The sequence below is a fragment of the Channa argus genome, chromosome 15, assembly GCF_033026475.1.
Source record: "Channa argus isolate prfri chromosome 15, Channa argus male v1.0, whole genome shotgun sequence".
NCBI classification, from domain to species: Eukaryota; Metazoa; Chordata; class Actinopteri; order Anabantiformes; family Channidae; genus Channa; species Channa argus.
The window spans coordinates 19,474,292-19,501,548 of NC_090211.1; the positions used below are offsets into that span (position 1 = coordinate 19,474,292).

At 43.5% G+C, this 27,257-nt stretch overlaps 1 protein-coding gene and 1 non-coding gene across 2 annotated transcripts in view; both read right to left on the bottom strand.

Annotated features, from left to right (window-relative positions):
* Positions 1–26,843, bottom strand: part of pvalb6 (parvalbumin 6) — a 37,725-nt gene extending 10,882 nt beyond the window's left edge. Inside the window, exon 1 of the mRNA XM_067477615.1 lies at positions 26,709–26,843. The gene's annotated coding sequence lies outside the window, so the exon portion shown is untranslated. The remainder of the gene's footprint in view (positions 1–26,708) is intronic.
* On the bottom strand, positions 23,384–23,488 carry LOC137100656 (U6 spliceosomal RNA). The gene has a single exon (XR_010910961.1). It is a non-coding gene; the product is annotated as a U6 spliceosomal RNA (small nuclear RNA).
* Positions 26,844–27,257: the final 414 nt, after the last annotated feature.

Here is a 27,257-nt window from a genome sequence, read left to right on the forward strand (position 1 = left end):
ATTTGTACTATTTATAAATGGTCTTGTTATATAGCTCTTTAATCCAAAGTGCTTTTCTAATGGCATTAGCCATTTTAAATATGTACAATCTCTTTCTATCATGTCATAACGTTCATGGTGGCAGATTCCACCATACGTGTGCTGGTATTAAAAGTCCCGTATTATGTAAAATCCTGTCATCCAATTATTTTTGTACATTTTTTTGTGATTCTCATGTGCCACACACAATGTAAGGCGTCACCTTCCCTATGTCTTTTGCATCTTCTATCTTTGCAGTAAAGTGTTCTCGAACAGGCCAGTGAGGATTCGCTCTCTTTGTGATGTCACAAAGGGAGAAATTTACATGGTCCCTGCTCTGGTTCAGCGCAATCACCTTTCAGGACAAAAACCTCAAGACTTGGTTAGATATGAATTTTGGAGTAAATGCCTGATGGGGATCCACGGTTCACACACTTTACAGACCTGTTTTGTACTAAACATGAAATAGAGACATTATCAGACATGCAAGGTTTGCATGGTCTGAGTGGTACTTCGGCAAGAAAATAAAGACATTTAGGGGACTTCAGAGACCTTGTTAAAAGTAGGTGCAATATGTGTGACCTCTAAATTGTCTATTGCTAAATTACTACCTGTTATTTTATCCCACTCACAGCCTTAAGTTTATATTTCCCTCACTTGTCAGGTTTCACATGTAGGTTCTGCATAGGCACAGACCGTACATAGTACACAGCAACTGTTCAGTGGTTGTACTGACCAACTCCTCCGACTTCTGCCTAACAGTAATTTCAGTCAAAGTATCTGTTGTCCAACATGAAGCGTTCAGTTTCCAGTCACAATTGTTTTTAGAGGACAAAAAAAAAACTCCGACCATAGCAAAGAAAACTCCCTACATTGGCATAGAAACCCCAGCTAGTGGTTTTTAGTGTAATTTCAGAGCGATGCAGACACACCAGCACACAAGTGTAAATGCATTTGACAGCATACATCACCTGCATGATCTACAGTGCAGGATATGTGTGGATTCAATGCAGAATCATAAATCATAAACACATTTCCTACTGCAGCTGCTCCATAACAGATGTGCTCAGCTGAGGAAATATGATGTAGATTTGACTGTGAAGTAGACACAGAACATGGAAATACAGGTAGCAAAGTAAGCAGTGCACTGAAAGTGGTGGTTCCTTATGGTGTAATGGAAAAAGGCCAAGCGAGTCTGTTTGGCCTTTTTACAAATGCATAAAACCAGCTGTTACTCTGGAGCTGGCTGTGCCAAATGCTTTTAAGTTAATACTTGGTACATAAGTGTAAACTGAACGATTAAATACTCATGAAACCAAACATATCACACCTCATAAAGAAGCTACTGTCCTTCACAGAGATTAGTTGATATTACTCCTACTACCTGCCAGATGGGACTGTTTTATAGAAGATTTGTACACACTTTACACAAAGTAGAGTATCCAGCTGCCTCCCATCTACCAACACCCAACATTGGTTTCTTTTAGGTATAACCGCATCTCAATTAAGTTGTTTTAGCTGCGTAAACACCTCAAGCATTTAGCTTTCATCTTATTTACCTGTCCACTTTTTTTCTCTCCCTGATCACCTTGTCCATCCCTCTCACAGAGACCAAAGAGCCACAGAGCGGGTGGCCTTGAGCCCACGATGTGCCAGGGTGTCTCCTGCAGGCAAACAGCTCTGCAGGGGGCAGGAGTGAGGAGGGAGTAAGCGATGCAAATTGGGGGGTAACAATGTGAAAGCAAACTTATTGAACATGAGGGCGAGAAAATGGATATCATGGGAGATGTTTTTTTTTTTGAGGTGAGGCTGCACTATAGCCTGACGAAGCAGCTGTGCCACATATGACAAAATGGAAACTTTTTTTACTTCTTAACAATGGCGACATACTTAATAGTCAGTTCAAATCTCTTGGCAGCAGCAGTGGAAAGTCAGTCCCAGTTGTCCCACAGCTTCAGGTTGTTTGATTATTTTTCTGTGTTTGAAAAGATTTCGGGCTTGTGTGATAGCTCAGGGGACATCTGCTCATTTTTATAGATTGTTTTAAATCTGAGCTCGCTGACTTGTATAGTAATGCAGAAATTCACAGTCTTCCTGTCTAGTTCATTTACACTGTACAAATGTGTTGATTTTCCATTTGGAGTGAAACCAACAAGATCGAAACACTTGAGAGTATCTCATTTCATTTTGTCATCAAATGATTTGTATTGCAGACACATTACACATACACAGACATTTTTAAAATTTACAACAACGTGTTAAAGGGTGACTTCACCAATTTTCAACTTGCTTTCTATGGCTGTAGCTTAGAGTGTAAATATACATGAATGCATTTAAACTTCCCCACGACTCCTTTAAATTAAATATTTCTCATAAAAAGTATTTAAACATTAGGACTTCATATGTCATCTAGAGGAGCTCTGGAGAAGCAGGTTGACCGTGTTTACAACTTCTATAGTGTGAGCAACAAGATGACATAATCTGAACTGAAGTTTCATTTCAAATGATGTCATCTGGAGGCATTTTTCAGGCAGAAGTACAGATATTTTGATATAGGGAAGTCAAAGGGAAGGTTTAATGTTATTTATGTACATGTACTACCCAAGCTAGAACCAAAAGAAGCAAGTTCAAATCTGAATCTGAATCTGTTGACTTTATATTTGGGGGTTTTATTATAATCTATGTTTTCATTGTCTTCATCTGGCATATACATTTTTGATCAAAGTTTTTCTGGCAGAGGCTTTGAGCTAAATTTCAGATGACATGAGTCTGAACAAAAGCAATTTATTCTTGGGATGAACCAACAGGATAAAGCACAGTGTATAGAAGAAACCCAGGGAGAAGGACGACAGAGGAATAATAATAAGAGAGGGTAGGACACAGAAAAGAGAGATGTCTTTGAACCAGAATCCAGGTAAGCCAACATAATGCAGAAATGTGAGCCTCTTTGAGAGAGAAAATAAGACAGAAACAGGGGGGGAAAGTGTCTTTCTAACCATCTGTAATTATTCCGATATGAACTGTGGTACCTGAAATCTATAAATGGTTATCGTGTGATTTCAAATTAGTGCTTGACTAAACTGGGACGCAGCTTTAAAATGTAAGAAATGTCATAGCTAGTAAGTATTCTGATGATTCATAAATTGGTGGTTGGGTAACATCTATAGAGGCATCCTATCAAAAGCAATGAACCACTGTACGCGTAAAGGAAGCCACTGTATCATCGCACCACTTTCATAAAATACAGGCTCAATAGATTTATATTTTGAAGACATGGAGAAATCGGTGTTTATGTAAATTAGAAGGAGTTAAAGTTATTTACCAATTTAGTCAAATGTCAGCGGTAAAACATTTCGTAATTGGAGTTGTGTTATTATTTTGAAATGTTATTGAAAATATTTCAGATTATTAAGATCATTTTTAAGCAGCATTCAACAAATTTCTATGATTATGATTATTATGGTCCTCTTCTACTCCATATTGAGACAATCAGATCAGGTAGCTACACAGTGGCTATACCTGGTAGTGTATATAAAGATTATGTAACAACACATTGCTAGATAAGAGCTAAAACACCCCTGAACACTTACGTTAGAGCTGTTGAACATCATATTTGTGGAATATATTCTTGTAGACATGACGAACCACTGCTCCCTTTCGCAGATGATGCTCAACTCTTCTTTTTTTCTCCTGTCACTGTTGAATGTATCAGTGTGTGTTACTTCCTCATTTAGCCAAATGCGTTAAGAGTATCGTTATAAGCTTGGCAGATAGTAGTCGATTTTATCCAGAGGCCGTAAATTTTGGCAGGCGGTGGATTACGAAGATGAGTTAGGGTTAGGAAATAAGGTCAAGGGGCAGAAGCTTTCTGAAAACACTAACTTCCTGAAAGACTTATGGCCAAGGTTAAAGGTCTTTTCCTGCAACAAGGTGTCTCCAGGACTGTCAGACAAAGAAGTGTATTATTGTCAAGGGCAATGGCTCAAGGCAACAGAACAAAAGTCATATTTGATTGCATGTATGCTTCACACTGATTTTGTGACTTCCACTGTTTCTAGTTTATGAGGCTGCTGTTTGAGGGAATCATGTCCAAACCAATTCTCATTCTCACAGGCTGTAGCTGCTCCTGTCAAAGCAATAAAATTACATATAGCTCATGCAAACCTTTAAGTTCAACTTTCTAGTCATCGGCGGTGTTTTTTTTAAGGTCCTGAAAGTGCTTATTTTATCAATAAAAACTAAACAAGCTCAAGAATTACAGTGTCATCTGTTACTACAATGCAGCGGCATCATTGCATTCACCAAAGAAAAACAAATGTCATAATTACGAGGTCAAGGTCACTCTTAGTTCAACGGTATTTCAATTGGAGCAGCAGTTTTATAGACAGAAGGGATCCAGGTGGAACTGTTTACTGACAGGAAACGTCTTTGTCTTCATTAAAACACTTAGAAACACTCTAGTTTCTACAAGTCTCAAGTCGGAATTGCCTCATTACGTGATGTACCTGAACATTATTAGCCACTTGACTGACTTTCAAAAAAGCTGATATTAGCTTGTAAATGTCCTGTGCGGTGATTTAACTCTGCATTTGCTCCTTGCATTATGCTTCCGCACGTTGCAGATTACAGTTTACACAGCACATGAATTTACCAGATGTTCTTGCTGCTAAAGTGTCTGGATAAGAACATTTGCTAAATGTCTAAACCGCTTTTAATGGGAACAAAGATCTTTGACTGCACTTTTGCACTGTGCAGGTTGTTTCCATATACTGTTAGATGTTTGATACTGTAGAAGTTGTAGAACCTGTCCTAACCCTGACATGGTAATAATGCCCCTTTAGCTTGTACAAATCTTTTATTATTTGAAGTAATAAATGATCAAACCTGCAGACCTTTGCACCCAACTGTAGCAGAAACAAATGCTGAAGAAGATGCCAACTTCAGTGTAACTGCATTGAGTATTTTTAAAGATTTTCTACACAAAAAAATGCAGTGGTTCATTTACAGAAGCTTTTTGTAGCAGGGTGGGGGACGACTGTAGGTAGATATGTGAAATTCCTAGGTGAGGATATTTATTGTACGTGTGCACACACGTACAATCGAGTTTGACAATCATCTTTGTCCTCTACGTGCACAATTATATTACTGTCAGCATTTTTTTTTTGGTTCCCTATTGGTTTCTTTCACACTGAAAAGATGCAGTGTGGAAAGAAATGAGATGACTGAGAATGGTGAGAAGCAGAGATGGATAGAAAAATAAAAGAGGCAGAGAATCTGTTAGATTTTGGGGGGGGACATGATATCTGACAAAAATGAGAATGAGACAGGAGAGGAGAGGAATCGTTTGCCTGTTAATAGGAAATCCAATCCAATCTCGTCTGCTGTCTGCTTCTCTGTGTGTGTGTGTGTGTGTGTGTGTGTGTGTGTGTGTGTGTGTGTGTGTGTGTGTGTGTGTGTGTGTGTGTGTCCATGTGTGCACACGTGCCTGATGCTTGTGCACCAAGAGCCACTTGTTTAATCATTGTTCAATCTGCGTAAATATCAAGGCGTCTACACAAATCTCCCCCTCTCTTACTGTGTATAATCAGATTGTGTAAAGATATAAGGCTTCTCGCATCAGGCACATTTCGATGCAAAGGAACGCTGCTCGCTGCAGGGTCTGCAGAGACTGCACAGAACACACCCTCTATCAGAAGTACAAAGACACCAAGAGACTTCGAAGACAGAAAGAGTGATTGACCTGTCTGTGCGCACGCAGAGGACTGATGGCCTTAAAAGGAGGAGATAGGACGATGAAAAGTGAAAAGAGGAAAAAAGGGACTTCTTGGATGTGATTTAAGGAGCAAGAGCTATGACGACTGTCAGGCCCATATCTATGTGTCACAATATTAGTTTGGACTCAAAGGAAAATGAGGTCTCTCTGGTCAGTGTTGGAACTATCAGAGCTGGAGTCTTTAATCACTCTTATCGCCATCATCAGCGTATTGTTTTCCTGTGTTTGCGTTGCTTTGTGTTCCGGGTTATTTTGTTTAGTCTCCCACATTTGCAATGAGGGAAGCAGCGACACTCAGACAGATCATCATGTCTGATGAAAATCCTGTAGGTTTTATGATGAACAAATCCCCAGTGATGTGTAAATGTGAGACAGATTAGGATTTGTCACCTACATCAGATGAAAAGCTTTAAGACCCACAACTGAAAATGCAGGTTCTAGTCATGCTACAGTCGGTACACGTGCACTAGAAAACAAGAACGGCTCTTTTGTCTTTTGTAATTGGCTAAATAAAAATACATTAATGACATAATGTGTGCAGCTGCTTAACAAGAACTGAACCAACAAGTGTCCAGGTCACTTGTCTTGCACATGTGCCGGTTCCTTGCTCTCGGTGACAGACAGTCTGCATGGACTCACATGTGGTTAACTTCATGAAAGGCATGTTTAGTGTTGTTGGAGACTGTCCTCCTGTAAAATACAACAAAGTCGGTCATTTGTACAACACGAAGTGGATGGACGGGTCAACAAAGCAGAGGAGTTTCCCACAGGAGGACAAAGTTTGAGTACAGTGTGAGACAACTTTCTTTATTTGTTGTCACATGTCACATGAGGTGACTCGTAACAAAGAACTGCAGCCAAACTATTGCATTCTCACTACACCTAAAACGTTATCCAGTGCCTCACCGGAACCTGTGCATTTCTAATTCAACGCTAATGAGACGGCGTCGTTTATTTTGGTGACTGGTGCCGAACAGGGGCACAGTTTTAACAAATGCTTCTGTGGATCATATAACAGGTGTTAAAAAAATCCTTCCATCATGTTAGATAGTTCATCAAATTCGAATGCGTTCCTTCTAGTACATATACCACTGGCTAATTTAGGACCTCGTAGATGAAACTTCGATGTAACTAAGGGTGAGGACACAACTGAAGATAAACGACTGGTCAGGAATGACTGGACGTCACTGGAGATAGACACACAGCGATAAACGGATGAATGTTAAACATGGTTAAAAACTCTTTATGAGAACGACTGACACAGACCGAGTCTCAAGACCAAAGACTAGAATCTTTACACAGCACACACTCATCGATGAGCCATACAGTCGTTAAGTGTGTGCCGACCTTTAGATTAGCATGATTAGCGAAGAAATGCTACCAAACAATTATCTTGATGATGATTATATGAACACAACAAAAGTGTACTAGCAAACAGATGCGCACACACTGTTAAAAGGCAAATAACAGCATATTGAATGTCATAAACACACACACACACACACACACACATGCTGGCTCACACACAAAGAGAGCTACAGTGTGTGAAGTGCACGGCCTAGATGAGAGACGGGAGGCGATTGTGTGATTCACACAGTGTCTGGTGTGAACCTTGGAATAGGTGTCTGACTTCAGAAGCAATACGAGTTCCAGGACTCAGCTTTGAGGGTCTGAGAGTTTTCAAAAACAGAGAGAGAGAGAGAGAGACAAGAAGAGGACAAAGAAAAACAAAACTTTTTACGATGCAGGTGAAAGGAAGAAACGTATGAGGTTGCAACACACAGAGATGCAGATAAACCGAACGTGTTTTACCAACACACATTCGCACACTCATGCTTACAAGCTGGCTGCTACTCTTACAGCCGCAAACACACGTGACTGTACCAACATTCACATGCAAATATGCACACATGCAGCAGACCAACACACATATTGCACACGTATTCTAAAAAGGAACACAGAGGGGCCTGACCTTGAAGTGTAACATGGAGAGAAATACGTGTTTGTCTTCGGGGCCTGTGAGCAATATATATCGAATTCCAACAAATCACTAGTGTCAGGCAATAAAAAGAGAAAATGTGTGGAGATTATTTCCACCCTTAAATCCTCTCAAGCTTGAATTAAGTCAGTGGCACACGGCCACGTCTGCACGCTATGAAAATAACCAACACAGACTGTCTGTCACAGGCAGCCTGATGTTCACGCGTTCTGTTCTTAATCTGAGGGTGACTTCCTCTCACCGCACTACTGGCCTAAAAGCTGCACATTACGAAAACATCCCAGCGACAACAAGGCACGCATGAAGACAGTAGCGCTTGCTCTGCACTCTCATCCTGCAAAGGTTCGGCTTTACAGTATATGCTCTTTATGGACAGTAAAGGTTTAAGAGTCATTCCTTAAGTGAACGGTCCGTTAACACACATTATGCTAAGCAGCTACCAATTTGCTGTGCACTAAACGCCAGTCGCATTGCAGTTAAAATCTCATTTTCCAGCCAAGGACTCATTCAGGTGAAGGATTCGTCTGGATGAGACCCTGCCAAGTGGCAAAGGAGGAGGGAGGGACCTTAATCATCGTGTCAATCATTCAGTTCAATGGCTGATGTATGTGTATGTGTCGGTTTGGCACTGAGGTCACTCGTGAACACGAACATCTTCAGCCTGTTAACGTGTGCTGCTGTGCATGTTTCTGTGTAAGTTTAGCTGCAGCTCATTTTAATTAACCAATGAGAGGCTGCTGTAAACATACAGAGGACACGGTTACAGCACATTAGGCAACATCCTTGCAGCGCTGCATTCAAAGCAAAGCAGGTCTATTCCGAATGCAGCCCAAAAAAAATGTCCCAAGATGCTTCGCTTGCCGGTGATAAAATGACCAATGTGTTGGACAAAGAGCTCAACGTGTACGCGGCAAATGTTTCAAACCGGAAATAGCTGGTGATGCAATAATGTGGCATTATGACGAAATTGTTCGTGGCCTACAGTTCTGTTATTTGCTCTACCACTTTAAACTGGACACGGAGGGAAAATACAGTCTCTTGTGTGCTGATGGTGGTTTTGGACACTCGACAGACGCTACAATTAAGTCAAGGTAATGCACTGGCCTCTCATGGGTATCGATCCACTCCTTGCTGATGTCCTGCCATGACTTGTTTGAAGTGCACAAGTGATCACATACGATTTTTGGATATTTATGAAAACCTGCAGTCTGAGCCATTGGAACTGTCACCGAGTGCAACAGCAGTGATAGTAAAAATGCATACATTTGTGCAAATGATAGAATATTTTTTATGTTGAACTATATTTTCTTATCAAACTGGAACAAAAAAATGGTAATACAGCATTAACTGTATGTCCAGCAAAGACAGAAATGGGTTTCGTTTTAATCCCTGGATTAAAATGAGTCCATACTCGCTGGAATAGATAGTGCAGAGTGCAGTTATAACTGAGCACTTTGGGTGAGGTGTGGTCGAGCCTTTTGAACAAACTCTGCATCATTCATGACTTGTGGAGGAAACAGATGTAATAAATCTTCTGAACAGTGGCTTTTTTGTTCCCTTTGCAGTAATACATGAAAGGCCTGATTACCAAAGACTGCAGACAGAGACTTACCGCTTGGATTTTAAATTATTAGCTGGGAAATATGTTAGAACTCGTGGAACGTTCTGAAATTTCCAGCAAAGTCGATGAATGGGACAATTTGTTTTTGAAAGTTGTTTTGTCAGATCATCGGCCGCCTCAGGATTCAATTTCATCTCCTTTCTCATGCTTTTATGCATAGCTTCCTTTGAATGAGCCAGAGTGGCTTATTCACACTCCTCACACAGTCCTCACTCTGATTTATTGGCTCGTCACAACGACAATTGATTTCTTTAATTGTTTTCTAATGGAGAAAAACTAATATGAAACAGTGAGTTGACTAGTGGGTTAATAGTCTGACCTGATGGTGTTGGAGGACAGGGTCAAACCTTTTCAGGCGTTTCTTTAAGTTTCTTTAAAGTTAAAGCCTAATTGTATTTTTTTCTTCCGCCATGTTTCCCCTGTTAAGTTGCCGTGGAAGGAAAGTAACTAAGAATTTTCAACTAAAAAGGACGACTGCTGATTTTCGGGCCCTTATAACTTATGCGGGCAGCATCTTTTGGAGGAATCTCCTACATCCTGTCAGCAGGACAGGCTACAGCAAGTAAGGCGGGAGATATACATGCTTTCAATTAGGGATGTCCCGATGCCAATATCGGTATTGGGCATCGAGCCCGAGCCTGCCGATCTGTAAAACTCTGTTGCTGCATCCGATACAAACTTAACCTCAGCAGGTAGACAGAGGTGCAAAGATGTCTGTGCTTCAGAGCTGTTTTAAAAGCTCTGCTGTGCTAAAGCCTTAAGATCTAGTTAGTAACAGACATACTCGTGTTCCTCAAACTAAGGTTAACTGTGCTTTGTTTGTCTTCTTTCCTTTTCTTTTTGCTCTTTTCAGCCAAGGTTGCTGTGTTCATTAAACACTGGTTTAACCCTATTTGTTTTGCTGTCCTGCATGGAGATTGCACGTCCATGACTGGTGACTCTGCTTCAGTGGAGCTGGGCAGTACTTTGGTTGGTTTGGATCTGTTATCGAGCGGCCTAAAGTGCAGCGATGACGTAGGAGCGGATGTTCTTTAGTCTGCAAAACTCCATAACATCAAAACTCTTTCCCTGACGTCGAACCCTGAAGAGGAATTGTGAGTGTCGTTGTACCACCTGAAGGGCAGCTGCTGCACCCAAAGGAATCAGGATATGCACTTCACTTCTGCACGTCAGCATCCGCACAGCTTTCTTTATGTTTGTGTAGTGTGTGTTTGTGTAGGGGCAGCACACAAAGCTGTACTTCTCTCTCTGTGTGTACCTCAAATATTCCTCACTTCCTGTCCGATTCCTGTCATCTAGCAAAGCAAAAGGAGATAAAGGAAACAAGGAGCAGATAAGGTCATATCTGAGAGGAGGAAACAAAAAGAGGGAAAAGAAAAGCAGAGAGGTGTGTTTGAGTTCGAGTGCTGTCCTCTGAGTTCTGGTTTATTCCACAGCAGTCGGCACGACTTCCCCATCCTGCCTGCCTGCCTGCATTAATAGAAGCTGCCAGGACTTAGGAGCCACACATTGGTTCGCACGCACGTTTCCCCCTCATTCTTTTGCTCTAAAGTCAAATCAACACACGCACTCACAGATGATTTCAGTAGTTCTTGAGCTGGACCTGCAATTGAAAGCTCCTGACATGGATCAGTGGTGACAAATGAGGCAGGTGGGCAGAGGTGCAGGGAGGAGTAGGGGGGGGGCGGGGGGAAACGAGAAAGATAAGGGGTAATTAGGAGAGGCATGTGATGTTGGAGGGATCCCTGGGGGGCGGGGGTGGGGGGTGTGGCGATAAGCCTGAGTTGCAGATGGAGTGAAGGAGGAAAAAGCTGGCGTCCACTTATTCCAGTACAATGTCCAACTCCCGACTTACATCACCTGCTGCCCCTTCCCCACCTCCCTTCTTCTAGTGACAGGACGAGTTGGTTGTAGTCTTTCTATTCTATCTTTCTTCCTTTCAGAGATAAACATCTCAATCTCAGCTGGGTGCTGTCAGCCTTCAGTATTGTCAGGGTCTGTAATGGTTTTCTCGTTTCTCTCTCTCGTTTCGACATCACACCGCTCTCGTTCTCGTCTCGAGCAGCCACTGATGCTTCATTTCCAGCTCGTCCAACGACAAACAACTAAAGTGGGTAAAACTTTCAGAAGCTTCCATGATCATGATTTCCACTAAGTGACTCAAGTGCAGAGTATGAGATCAGTGTTTTTCCTCAGCAAAGAGCAACAGTCAATAAGTCTGTTTAAGTATTTTAAACATTACAAATTATTATCAACCTGGTTTTAGCTCCTCCGTGTAAAATCTTTGCGTTCAACATTTCACGGCATCAGATATTAACGCTTCCTAAGGTGTCGAATTGGGCCACATTGTAAATCCTTTTACATATCTCATGGATGCCACAGGTATCGTTTGGTCACCTCACGACAGTCCAGGAACAACTTTATATACACGAAAAAATTGCGTTAGGGTTACGGAAAGTGAGAAGATAAACATGAAAACTTGAAAACCACACATGTACTTACTTACTATAGTAACCACGTGTTCCGCTTAGTTTTATGATCTTTACACTGCACAACGTTTCCCATAGAGTTGGACCCTGGTCTCCTGTGGAAAAACCATTCACCAACCCGTCCACTTCCCTCTGACACGTTTTCATTTTATATACTACATCATTGTCTTAAGCGTCAAATATTAAATTGCCGCCGTTTCCATTGAAATACACTGAAAGCGCCGACCCAGTACCTTAAGCGTCGGCATGTGGATAAGGGGACATGAGGACATGAGGGACCTGACAAAGCAGAGCTTTTTGAGGCCTCGGAATTAACAACCGTCTCCATGTACTTAAATCATGCTAAATGCATTTCCTAGTAGTTCCTTCTAGTTCAATAGGCCCCTTTTCCCCGAATAACACTTGATAGGTGACAGGCCATTGTGATTTTGATACATCAGCTTCTTTGTTTATTCTTCCAGGGGTCTTTTTTTGGACCCCAGGGGAGTTTCCTGAATGGTAAAAGTAACAATTGACCTAAAAGTCCTCTTGCAAAAACCACCTGTACTGTCTATAACTAGTTTAGCAAATAGCAGCTAACAATAATAACAAGTTTAGCAAAGCTTTTTTTCCTCTTTTAGATAATGTTATCATTTGGGGGGGGGGGGGGGGGGGGGACACGTGAAGTGGTGATGTCATTGATAGGGTCACAGTCTTTGCAGGGAGAAACACAGGACATTAGGACGAAAGACAATGGTTTCACCCTGTCTGATATAATTAGTCATTGTTGGTTCTGGACTTTAACCCCGACTTTCCTTAAGCCTAACTGCCTTGTTTTGGTGCCTGAGACTAACCATAAGGATGCATTTCTTGTGCCAAAACCAAACCACAACTTTGGAATGAATGTGTCACGTGTCACTCAGTGCAGCACTTTATCCTTTAAGGGTACAAATGTGAGGGTCCTGCACTTGGGCCATTCATCCATCATGTCCTCCAAGTTGCACAGTGATTACACACTGCGTCAGCCAGCATCCCGGCCTGGACGATGCTTTTTGGGGTGACCGAGTTTGTCAGGGAGGGGTGTGGAGAGGCGCTCTTGGATCCAGCTTTTATCCATTCGATGACAGAGTGACGTCAGAGCGGCTCCAAAGTAGCTCACTGCCATCACACACTGGGGCTGGAGCCAGAGTGAAATCGTTACACATTTTCCTTTGTGCTCTCTCGGTGGTTTGTGCCTTGTTTCAGTTACACTTGGGCTGCACCCCTTCCTCTATTCTCAGTTTTGGCTTGTTTCGTTGTTTTTTCAATAAATCCTCTTCAATCTGCAGAGTCATTGACACTAAATTAACGCTGTCATCTATCTCTTGGCCTCTCCATGCATCTACTTCTTCCCTTCTCTCTCTCTCCCACGTATTCTCATTTCCAACTCTTTTGCCATTAATCTTACGCTTTTCATTTTCTTTTAGAAACGCACGTTTAGGCATCACCCCTAAATCCTCCATCCCCTCCCCCCGACACACATCACCTCCCCTTAATATCTCTCTCCATTCCTGTGGCCCTCCAACCCTCTGGCGGGATCATTTGGCTGCACTAGGCTCTTATAATACAGGTGTGGTGCATTGAATGATGACCATAGGAGGCCACGGATGTTGTTCTCACACAGACACACACACACACACACACACACACACACGCACACACACAGTGAGCAGCCAATAAAAGCCACATCATTGCACCAGCCTCCCTGTGCCCAGCATTTCCTCTTTTTTTTTCCTTTCCTCTCTTTCCAGGAAACCTATCTGTCATGTTTTGCCAGCCAGCCTCAGCTATTCAGAGAATAGTGTGCTATTGTTACTCTGTTGTTCAAACCCAATCCGCTTGTGCATATGTAGCAAAGGTTTACATAATCAGAAAAACACAAATATACAGGACGCTGCGCATGAATGCACAAACACACATGCTTAGAAAAGTGTCATCTAATCCTTTTGAGGTTTTTCATGTTGGACTGCATTAATGTGTCTCCCATGCCATCGCTCTGTCCACTGCCAAGCCGTAACTCTCTCTTCCTCCTCCTCCTCCTCCTCCTCCTCTTCTCTTCGGTTTCACTTCTTCTCATTCCAAATGGATTAATTCATCTAGCCAATTAAAAAAGACAGCAGCATCAATAGTTTCCAAGACGGCACTATCATAATTTTGCCTCCGGGCTCAATGAGGTGTAAAAATGGCCATTATAACTTATTGGTATCTGAATGGGAGGTTCTGAATGGAAGTAATCTTTCGTGGTGGAAATCAGTGAGACATTTGCAACTGCTGAGGAGAATTTGGGAATTAATTGCTTTTTGTACTGATATTTATGTGAGCCTTACTTGAGAGACAGATTAATGGCCCCATTGTTAATCATTTTAATCAGGCAAAGGAGAAAAAAGCTTCTGAAAGGCAGACGACGCTGGAAAAACAAGGCAGATGTAGTTACAGCTACAGTTACAGTTGGTAACTCCGTTATCCGTTCTCTACCTGAGCTAAACAAAAGTTTAGCTCTTACATGCAATTACTCAGTGTTCGTAAAATGTAGTTAGATGTTGCAGAGGGTGGCTCTGCTTCAGCGTAGCATGGTGCCTTCACTGGCAGGTTCTTCTGAGGGCACTAGTGTAATGAATCCAACTGTGAGCCAGAAGGAGGTGATGGCAGTGCCTCCAGCGAGTGAAAAAAACCCAAAAAAGCTCGAAATAAAAGGGCTGTTTTAACGAAAATACAGCGTTTCACGGCAACTGGCTCATCAAACGACAGAAATTGATCAAACGAGGCTTGTTGGCTTCTACCGGCGTCCACTACAACCCTGGACACTTTGTTGCACTTTTTCATCTAACCTACATATTTTTGAAGCCGCTCAGACACAGGGGAAAACATCACCGAGGGCCCAGGGTAGCATGCTACACGCTCACCGCCTGATTCCACATGATTACTTCCTGCAGTGCAGTTTGTTACCCTGTTATGATCATCATGTCAACTTTGTCCACTGGCAACAAACCGCGATGCTGCTGAGCTTAATAAACAGCACATAATAAAATAATTAGCTGAATAGCTGTTTTCCAGATTGTTGTTTTAAATAAAGATGTGACGAATTGGAAATGAGCACGGTGATGACAGGATGCAGTGGCTCCACTTCGACTCTGTACTTGTGCTCTGTTTCACCATAAATCCATCCGGATTGAATGATACACACGACCTTGACTGAAAAACATGGGTTTGTAAGTGTTCGGTGTGATCGCTGTCACCATTCCGCAGGCTGCGTGTCAGTCAGAGCGTCTTGGCCCCTCTCGCTCTGCACTGCAGTGCCTCGTCCTTTTTACTGTCTTGTTCCCTTGTTTTATTCTTCAGCATTACAAGGCCCGAAGGCCAGCCTGCTGCCAAAACACACACACACACACACACACACACACACAATTATGCAGTTAAGAGGGCTTGCAGGGTACACACACACACACAAATACAAATACTAAACTCCACTCACATTGTATATTATAAAGTAATTCTAAAGGTGGAAATACAACATGCAAAGCGTACACAGCTTATTATCGGTCAGCATGACAGCATGTATAACTTTTGATGAGATTGATGGATTCATGCAATGGAGAAACATAATCCACGGATGACGATCATCACAGTTTAACCTTCAACAGCAACTGCACTGACAAATCATCCACGTTTTCACTCGTCTACTATAAGAACCTCTAAATACAGAAGGCTGAGTAGTTTACTGTAGTGTCTTTAAAGAGTGATGGGACTACTGTGTGTGTGTGTGTATCTCCGGAGCTGAAAATACTGCAGTCTTCGTCATGCCTGATTGGCTCACAGCAGTGTGATGTAAGGGCCTGTTTTTTTTCTACTGCTTTAAAGTGATGGAGTCCAGGCTGAGTGGGGTTTGTTCAGGTAAAACGTTGAATCAGATGAGACACACACCGACGTGTCGTAGCTGGTGCTGCACTCCGGTCACGAGAGACGTGTTTCATTTGTAACTCGGGGCGGTGGTCGACACACTAAGGCAAAATGTGCAGTGTGGGCTACTCGCGCTTGCTTTTCTGGGGCCGATCTGCCTCCCGCTCGTCCTTTCCTCTTGTTCTGCTCTGCTTCCTCTAAGGTTGTCGCTTTGCGTTGCCACCTCACCCAGCTGGCCAGCTTGACTGAACCATCCACCATCTCAACCCAAAAACAAAACAAGGGATCCTATGGGGGTGAGTGGCAGACGGGGCTCTTTCTGTTGATTTTAACGAGGCCTGATGGACTGTGAGATCTGACTCAACACACACGACATCCAGCCTAGTTAAGGGCAACGTCTCACTGCATCAGTGCCACGCTTGGTGTATCCCAGCTCTTGTCCTTATCAGGAAGGAGCAGATGCTTTTAGTGACCTGCTCAAAGGCACTTCAGCCAGATGGCTGTTCATGCAGAAAAAGTCTGCCTGCTCCCCTCCCTATGTCATGCTGCTGATTCAGTGGCCCTGATGACCTGCGGAAGCACAGCTGCACATAAACAGGTCATCACAGAACAATTAAACACTGTTAAAAGCTTTGGGTCCAGCTTAACGTTCTGTAGTTGGTCAAAATCGTAAATCAACGATCTGCCATGTGGACGGTGCTAAAGTGCTTTGAAACTGTCACTGTTGCTGCCCTTTGTTTTAAAGCAGGAGCCAGAACATGATGTGTGGTATTATCTTACAGGAAAAAAGTCAAAGCTCCACTGATCGATATTTTTAATCTGAACACTGAGTCAAGTATCTCTACATGAGGTAAAAGGGTCACTCGTGCTATCAGTCCCACTGAGAATCAACACCCAACTCTGCGGCATTTTGCAGCTGTCGGCCACTACAGAGGAGACAGAACGCTGCGGAACGAACGGAGCACATCTCATGTAAATCCCTTCTTTGCCTGTAGAGCAGCTTCACCACCTCATTGTTGCCTCTCTTCTTATTCTGCTGTGAAACGCTCACTCCAGTCTCCTATTCTTCTCTGGCCCACAGCATTATGGGCCACAGCATTATACCCAAACAAAGAAAGAAAGAAAAGAATTTGTATTCCGGACCACGTCTGTGATGTGAGAGGAGAGGAGAGGAGAGGAGAGGAGAGGAGAGGAGAGAGGAAAGGAGAGGAGAGGAGAGAGGAAAGGAAAGGAGAGGAGAGGAGAGGAGAGGAGAGGAGAGAGGAAAGGAGAGGAGAGGAGAGAGGAAAGGAAAGGAGAGGAGAGGAGAGGAGAGGAGAGGAGAGGAGAGAGGAAAGGAGAGGAGAGGAGAGAGGAAAGGAGAGGAGAGGAGAGGAGAGGAAAAAGGAAAGGAGAGGAGAAAGGAAAGGAGAGGAGAGGTGAGAGGTTGTTAAAGTCACAGTTTGGATAAATTCATTAGACATAAAAGCAGGTGACTGGGGGCATTTGCCTACATCGTGAGCAGATTTATTTCTTCTTAAGGAGGGAAGTTTCGCCTTCAGTCACAAAGAGAAAGACAATACTCTACTGTTATTAATGATTTTCCCTTCTGCTGACATTTGTTCATCTAACATCTAATTCTAATGGATCCCGATTGGTTTGCACAGTACATTGACATGTTATTTGCCCACACTGTGCTTTGGCCGGTGATCATTAAGGATCACCTAAATATAGAGTCAGTCTGTCCTCACAGCTCAATTGTTCCCAATTCTCTTTTCCGAGTCCTTGCGGCATCCTGTGTGCATGTGTGCACTTGAACATGGCTGAGCACTGGTGGCCCACATGCACGGATGCCAATTTGTGCCAGTATGTATTTGCTGGCCTGCTTTCCTAACCCTGGCAGTGATGCCTGGTCAGCAGCAGCAGCTGACACCCTCCCGTCACAGAGAGAAGCTCCTGCAGTGCTGTGAGAAAGAGGGGGTAGCGCTCCATTGACCTTGCAGCAGAAAACCCTAACAGTTACAGCAGTAGTAGAAGACCCTCCGCTGCTCATACACGAAACACACACACACTCTAACCCCTCGTCCTTGGTCTCTCGTGTTCTTTCTGACTCTCTTCCACACTCCGATGCTCAGAACTCGCCCCAGGCCTGTTTGCTTGGGCCAGCCTTCTTCCAAAGCCGGAGAAAGAAGAGTGCAGGATGGGAAACTGGCAGGAAGCAGTGGTTTGAGGACATAATATGCAAAAACAGGAAATGTGCAGTCATTCATAGGACATAAAAAAAGGGACAATGTAACTGAGTTGTGGCTGCAGGCGAATAAGAGACACACAGAGTCCTGCACACTTCACTGAAGATACATCTACGTGTGCATAGAGACATGAACTCCATCATTAACATAGAATAAGGCTACTGCATGTCATCTGGCACACACACACAAACACACACACACACACACGGTTTCTACGTAAAGAAAAAACGTCGGGTTGGATTGAGGGCAATAGATTATCCTCATCATCGCCAAACATCATCTGTCTGCAGCCGAACCCCATCGTATTGGCCAGATTGAACGTGACACTAAATAAAGGAGCCACATTTTAAAAAAGACACAGCTACAATGGAAGTTCAGCGTCTTTTGGAGACAAGTTTGCTGTGAACCACGAAGATAAACTGAACAATAATTTTTGACAATGAGACAAAATGTTTACAGGATAACTTCAGTCATTAATACCAGTCCTCACACACACTAAAGGCAGCAATGGACTGTTTTACTTTTACTGCTACTGTCTATTAGTCCACAGCCTGGATTAGGTTTCTCCGTCCTTCATTGGTGCCCAGAAACTGTTGAAAACACATGAGACCGACCACCGGTTTCACTGGGTGACATTTCAAGGTGCCCGAGCTATGGAGCAAGCATCGGTAAATGCATTTTAACCAGCATTATTGTTCTGTGCTGATAGGCATCAGTTTGTTTTTTCAATCCAAAACATGTGGTCGATACATTTTGAACAACTGTTTCTCAAAAATGTCAGAAGCGGATCGGCTTTGACTTCTGCGTCACCCCAGAGGATCATTAGTCCGCAGCAGTCGCCCTTCCTAAAGAAACCCTCCCCAATTTCTACTGGGCTTGGGGCTGGTTCTTGGCACTGCGCGGGTGGGGACGGCCAGTTGGGGGTCCAGTGTCTTGCCCAGGGACACTTTGACATGTGGTCGGGGGGGGAGCGGTCAGTGGGCGGCCGCTCTACCAACAGAGCCACAGCCGCCTTTAGCTTGTGAAATATTTTTAGTAGAGATTCAAGCTTTAAAATGGAATCTGGAGTCAAGAAATTGGAAATGAAGATCGGATGAAATGAGAGCATGAGGAGGAAGCCACAAATGGAAGGAAAACTTCCAGCACATTCCCCACTGTCGACATCAGGTCTGTGCCCCCGAGGGGCTGGATGTGGTCTGCAGGGACGGATGGAGGCGACTGCGCGAGGCCACAGCTAGAGCTCATCTCGCCTCATCTCTGTGTGTTGAGATGAACTGTCATTCGCTGCCCGGGCTGTTAATCCAATTCCCGTCTGAACACTGACACTTTGTTGCTCCACATTAGCCTGAGATGTTACTGTGCTTTGGGAATCGGTAGCAGCCTTCTCTTCTCGTTCTCTTCCGTTTCTCTGGGAGCCAGAAACCTTTCAGTCGCGACGAATAATCTGAACAATCTGGAGAATTTTAGAATGTTCTACAAGAGATTCCTAAACAGGAAAAGTCACCTTGAGGTGTTGTGCAGATTTTTCCAACAGCTGAAGTTAAATATGCACTCACAGGATTTTTTAAATTAATTTTAGAGTTATTAATTTGGCATGTTAATGTGCTCATTCACTGAAATGTAAATGTCTTAATGATAAATTGTGGGAGGAGATAATTAGTTCTAAAAGTGCTAGTAGGTACTTAGGGTTGAACAGCGTGAGGCTAGTCTCCGGTCTGAATTCCGAAAATGAGCAGCACCCAACAAGACTTAGGACAAATGCAGCATGACACTGTCGAGCTTAAGCCAAAACAAGTTAGTACAATGTGGACCTTTGATTTTTTTTGTGCCACCGATAAGCTATTTATCCAGCCTGAATCTGTCCCTGGATTCATTTATCTTTTCAGTCCTCTTGTGATCAAAGTGATCAAATGGAAAAGCGTTTGAGTGACAGTTTAACTATAAATATACTGAATATACAGCAGCAGAAGATGTCAAATAGGGAATAAATACTTACATACACAAAAATACATTAGCAACCTTTTGATTTTCTGCGAGGACTCTCTGTCATACAGGTCACAGGGGATGACTCCACTGGGTTTATGACATTGGTCAGACCTGAAGAAGCCTTTCGGGAGAGACGAGAAACATCTTCCAAAACCAGACGCTCTTCTGAGATAGTCTGCTGACTTGGTACTGCTGATTTTTTTTCTTACTGATTCAGCACTGAACGTTGGATCAAAATTGAAAGAAAATATTAAATTCTTGTTGGGACTACAAAGTACTGTCATGTATAATGTGTGCGATTTCAACACGAAGGGAAGTTGCATTACTAATAAAAGAACCGCGACTCCCCGTAGACCCACCTCCCCTTCAACCTCCTAAGTTTTTTTCAGTCCTCCAGCTTCCATCACCAAAACAAATAACTGTTTATCCCGAAATGTTAATTATACTGAGAGAATTCAACCCAATTTATGTTTTTTCTGATGAAATCAAAGTGCAATAATGTGACCAATTAGCATTAGTAATATTAGTGCTAGTTCTTTAATTTAATCATTTGGATAATTGGATTTAATAATACACACTGGACTGTTAATGCGGATGAAGAAGACACAATACATGATGACAATTGTGTGTCCGTTGCAACTCGACTGCCGTTCATTCATTTGTAAATCCACTATAGTGTTTTAATTCTAATGCTAATTAATGATATTATAACTTTTGCTTCATATTACCTGGAAGTCAGCGTCAACCTTACCCTGAACGAGGTTTCAGTTTTTGACCACGTAACATTTAACCTTGAGAATGATTCACTGCTGTATATCTATATATACCGTGACTGTGTTCTCCAAAGATGGAGGCTTTTAGTGCTTCTGCCACACAACTAGGTCATTTTATCAACCCATTTATTTTTTTCGTTTCTAAAAAAAAAAAGTCCGTTTTTGCTCACTGTCTTTCCCTTCTGACTGTGGCTTTGTTAGTGATCCCATTTAAGAGGTCCCAATGTTTCTAACTGGAGGTGTCCAGCCTCCTGTCGCACTGGGGTGATCGCTGTGACAATCCAAAGTTAGTATCAACTCATTGACCTTATTCACACTTGTGACAGTGCTGTGCTAAGAAATCAGCTCAAGCAACCTTAGGGCCCAAGTTCCCCCTTCAGAGACAAAGTGATTTGCTTTCAGGACATTTGAAAAACAAAGCTACATTGTCTGTGGTAGAATGTGTGTTATTTCTGTGGTTTACACACAGTATGTGTGCTTTTGACACTACTTCAGCTGCTACATGCAGCCTGAGAGACAAGCTGCAGTGATGATAATGCAGGTATTGCAATTTAGCCATCGTAGGGCAACATAACACCTGAGACCTTCCCATTCACATTGCCAGTGTGCAACACCTTCACACGACCTGACAAAGTCCAGCCGAGCCCAGCGCTGTTTGGCAGAGCACAATGCGCCTCGGCAAATCCCATCTCTTTGTCAAACATTAGCCAAATTGCAACATCTGATGCTTCAGTTGATGCTGTTCATGCTCATAATTCCTCATTAACAGGTGGCTCGGCTCCAGCACCAGCACCATCCATGCACACACACACACACACACGCACACACACACGGTGACACGCTCCAAACTCGCACATTCAACCTGCCCATCTACCAAGCGTCTCGTACAACATCTGTCTGTGACCTTGGCAATGACGACGCCGGTGAGGCTGCTGTTTGGGGCAATTATCCTACCAGGGGCATTTATAATGTGTGTGTTAATGTGAGGGTTGGGGGAAAAGAGAAGTGTTAGTCATCAGTCTGTGTATCTGTGTGTGCACCTGTTTGTGCCCATTTCATGCACCCGGATAGTGCATGTGTAAGCAAGCTGTACAAGATGAGTCCAGGCACGAACTGACTGAGCGTTTCTGATTGCTAAAAAAAAAAAAAAAAGTGGGAAAAAGTTTCCCATCTTTCCTTCAAGATGCCACTTCAGCAAAAACCCCTCTTCTTCATGGTCGCTTATCGAAATCTGTGTTTTAATTAATGCCTTTTAACAAGGGCCCTGAACACTTGGCTAATTTCCTCCTTATGACAAAATCAGCACAAAGGCAAATTCCCTCTCAGTGACCTTTGTTCTGTGGCAGGTGCTTTAATTATCCAGACGACCTCTTAAGTGGCAAACGAAGCCTGGAGACCATATGCTCAGCAATCACAACTTATCTTACAGTCGCCTATAAGCTCACAAGTGTGGTGGTGGTGGTGATGGGGGAGGGGGTGGGGGGTGAGGAGACGCTGACAAAAGATTTAAGAGAAACTCAAGACAAATGCAGCACAGGAAATGGAGAGTGAAATACCACAGTGCCATAAATGTTTGCTTTTTGGTTTCTGCGTTTCCAATCTCACTCTTGTCATGTCTCCAGAGAGGAGAAGACTAAAACGTGTGATGATAGATGATTCATCGCATCAAACAGTGGTAATGTTTATTCACTGTGTTTAGCTTCTCATCCTATCTGAATGTAGATCTGCATTGTCACATTGGGAACATCATCTGATCACTTGTCTGACCTACTACTATCTACAGAGAGTGTTGGGTTGTCGTCAGGCCCGGTTGGGGGAAGAGCTGGTATGGAGACTCATCTCCTCTCCGTTGGCCAATGGCTCCAGTCTTTGCGTGTTTTCCAGTGATGAAGAGGTTTGCCGCCGCTAGTTTGGATGTCGACTTGTCTCTTTGTTGCAATGTCCCACTCTTCATTTTCATTTTTAACACAATCGGAAGCAATATGTTCATGCTCCACTATTTTTGTTTTACATTTTTTTAGTTGTCGTGTCATAAATTCTGTGCCATTGTGTTCAAAATAAATAAGTATAATGTTAAACATAGGTGGCAGTATACACAAGAACAGAGGGGGATCGAGACATTTTTTAATTGGGGTGGCCAGACTGGGGCACACATTAAGAATGGGGTGGCACCTTTTTTAAAGAAATGACCTTTTAAACAAAATCCATCCTTTGCAGAATTTATCTGCCTGTTTGAAACTACGACGAAATTCAATTGTGGCAAAACATGTGAAACCACCCGAAATGTACATACTATTAAAATGTTCTCCTTTCTGTAATTTATTTATTTATTTTTTTGTTTTGTCCTTTCAGCGTATTCCGTGAGTTCAGGGTCGCCACAGCGGATCATTGCCCCCCATGTTGATTTGGCACAGTTTTTACGCCGGATGCCCTTCCTGACGCAACCCTCCCTTAATTTCTAACGGGCTTGGACCGGCACTGCACAGCTGGGGAGGGGAATGGGCTGTTGGGGGTTCAGTATCTTGCCCAGAGACACTCTGTCCCCGGTCCCGGCTATATGACCAGATCGAGCCACTGACCCAAAATGTGGAAACGCTTCATGAATTTGCGTGTCATCCTTGCGCAGAGGACCAGCTAATCTTCTCTGCATCGTATCCAATTTGTCACATGTTCTCTTTTCTGTAATTGTAGTGATTTATTTTGGCTTCAGATTGGGTCAGTTCTGAAAGTTCTAGCACCTTGTCACTCGGGGGCCACACAAATTCCAGGGGGGAGGCCAGTGCCCTGCCCCTGCAGAGGAGAACAGCGTATTAAGCCTCACGGCACATGCTGAGGTGTTTACAGGGTCTTCTCAGGTGAAACACAATAGTGGTCTGCACATGAACCCAACACACCGTGGACACACAGGAGTGGACACTGAGTTAGTGTGAAAGACAAAGTAACACACATACACACTTTTTTTTTCTTCTTCTCAGTCACGCGAGCCTCCTCAAACCAGCATTTAGAGGCACTTAGAGCTGCTGCACCTGATTAGAGCACTAAATATCCATGCAGACCACACGCTGTCAATATGCGCACACACTCACTGAAATCCCAGTCTTACAGCGTCACAGCGCTTAAATGCTCTCCTCAATCCACCTGCCACAATCCCACTGACACTGCTCCTAAATTTCTCCCACAATGGTTCCCCACGCTTCATTAAACACACCAGCACCAGTACTGCACAGGCCTGCACACCCCCACACCCACCCTTCATCTTTTTCTCGCTCTGTCGTCCTCACACACACACACACACACACACACACACAGCTGCACTGCTAGGTGTCCCTCCCAAGGAGCGTTATATCACACCTGGGTATTTCACGCTCCACAGAGCTCCACGCTCATTAAGTCCCCGAATTCCCATGAAATCAGGAGAAGATGTGTTACTATGCATCAAGCCTGACTTTTATTTCTAATGGGGAAGCAGTGAAAAGGTTTACTGGGATGTGTGAGTGAAAGAGTGTCCACAGAGGTGTGTGGATGCTTGTATTTTCTGTCGGCATTCTTCTTTTCTGTCTACATTAAGCTAAATCCGCACCTATTGTGGCTTCGTCCAGACTCAAGCTGTGGTTTTCTTCCACCTAATTGCAACGCCTCCCTCTGGAGTGTGTAAATCTGAAACACTGGCTCAGACAGGTGGTGGCAGTAGCGCTGCATTTTACTCTTAAGAGCAAATGGACTTTGTTTCTTCCCCGGTAGTAACAAAGTATGGAACGCTTTAGCGCACAGCCAGCTGAGCGTAAACTAGGATCTTTTATCATGTTTATCATTCTGCCAGGCGGTTTTCTCATGCATTGAACTGTGGTAGACCTCTAGGCTCAACCCTGGGCTCAGTTTGTTTTTTGTTTTTTTTTTCTCTTTCTATCAGATGAGAACAGAATACATCAGTTTTAGTGCACATTTCTCTTCACTGCCACAGAGTTCAAGTTATATCGCTGATCTACTATGTGACTATATAAAAGGTCTGTGCATTAACCATGGACTGAGATAAAATTCTGTATAGATTTGTGATCTCTGACGGAGTTTGGTTTTGTCTCTGGCTTTTCCTCTGGGTGACATTTGTGGTGCAGAGAAAAATAACAACTATTGGATGGAATTCCATGAAATCCTATTAAGCATAACTCTGCTGACATCTGTCTGACTGCTTTATGTTGTTTGTCTGAGCCACAGTCCTCCAAACGTGATTTAAAACACATCAGCCACACCCGCTGCTCCACTGCGTGACACATTTCTTCATTCCAAAACGACAACGGAATTGAGAAATTTCCGTCAAATATCGAGAATGTGCCTTCCTTCGAGACTCGCCTGAACTTTTACCACCGTCCAATGTTGGGAACAGTCAACCGTGCATGTGAAAGATCTCCCGTGGGATTGTGATCATTTGGAGCGATATGTCTTTTTTATTTTTTTTTGCATTTCGAAGTATTTTTGGACAACAAAACATTTGTACCCTTCACACTCGGTACCTATTTGTACCCTTGTAACTGTCATTACTTTTCTTTTAACTTAGTCAATGGTAATTTCATTTTTGACTTAATAATTGTAACAGACTGAATAAATGGTTCACATGTGTACCTCTTTATGCCTGTGACCCTGAGGTCCAATAATTAGCCGTAGGTGGTACAACGGTGTATTGAATTTGGTGAATGTGTAATTTTTAATTCCCCCCCACCCTCCTTACTAAACCAAACATAGCATCAAATTCCATCTCAGTCTCCCGTATTTTTTGTCTCATGTTGCCTTCTCAGAAGGTGTCTGATGTTCCCCTCCTGTCCTGCGCCTCGCTTTCTCCTGTTCATCACCCTTCAGTTTAAACGCACCAACAGCTTGCAAATGCAGGACAGCATCGCCGTTTGGACAGCTGTTAAAGGTTGTTTGAAGGTTGGCAGTGGTGGAAAGAGCTGGTAGTGGGGAAGAGGGATGACAATCTGGAACAGGACTGCGAATGACGCAATGGGGGAGAAAGAGTCAAAGAGAGGGAAAGAATAGTTTAAGTCTGGTGCAAAACTGTCATTCGCGTCCCAGCCTGACGGACACATCTGACGGACTTGTGATGTTATGTGCATCCACCAAATGAACTGCGGAAAGATTTGTCACTGTTTGCACGTCGCTGAACATCACAGCCCATCTGTGTATCATAGATAATGTTAATGTACAAGCACACACCCTGCAGTTTCATTCAAGCCTCTGCTCCGAAGCCTCAGCATCACCCCGTCTCTCCCTCTCATCCTCACACACACATTGAAGCACACTCAGAGACACAGCGCTCAGGGAACCAATCACCATCCTCTGTTTTCAGGTCCTGTTTGTGAATGGGATTTTACGACGGAGGAGGAAGAGGAGGAGGAGGCACCACTGCGTTTTTATGCATGCAGCTGCTCCAGCGGCCAAACATCAGCAACACACATACCTAAAATATCACGCTCACTCTCCATTGGCTGCTCTGCTTTCTCTGTTCTTTTCCCTGCATCTTCTTTTCCATTTTCTACTTTGCTTCCCATCTTCCTGAACTCTCTCTGACTCTTTTTTTTTTTTTTTTGGCTCTTTTGATGCTGCAGTGGATTGTGACTGCCGCGTTAAAATAGCTTGTCTTTTTCCTTGCTCTCTTCCATTCATCCCCTCACACTGTCACCATCAGCATCTTTAATTACCAGTGGTGGTCTCTTTTGTGTCTTCTCATCAGTGGCCTGTCATGCCACTTTCCAATATATAGAATATCCCCAATATTATCTGGTTTCCCACTACATCTTCCCTTCTTCTCTTCTTTTCAGCCCGTCTGCCTCCAGAATCAGCAGCTAATGCAGGTGAGGGGAATGACCACCATCAATGCACACGCAAAGACAAACATACACATAGACACTTACCTCAAGTGACAGAGTCCCGGCTGCTTTTGAATCCTCGGTGGTTGAAGGAAGAGCGGCGAGGCTGCAAGCTTCCGGCGGCTGGAGAGAAGTGGAGGACAGACACAGAGAAAGAGACAGAAAGAAAGAGAGAAAAGAGACAAGAGACAGTGGAGAGAGCGAGAGGTGTAAAGACAGCAAGAGAAAAAGAGAAAGTGGACGAGAGAAGGCAGGCTGTGCGATCCGAGATGAGGAAGAGGAGGAGGAGGCTGCTCTGGCTTGCTGGAGGTGAGATGAAGGGGAGAAAGAGTGAGAGAGAGAGACAAAGGGAGAGGGAGGGAGAGGGTGCACTGGATTGGGATGGGAGGGGATTTTGTGATGTTTGAGAGGAGGAGGAGGAGGGGGGATTGCAGAGAACGGAGGGAGAGAAAAGTTGAAGAGACGAGGGAGGATGGAAGGGGAAGGATGTAAAGAGGAAGAAAAAAAGGAGATGAGGAAGGAGGGAGGATAAAGTGAGGAGAGAATTCATGATTTGCTCTTTGACAGCTTTGATTTGTTGCAGGAAAATGAGTA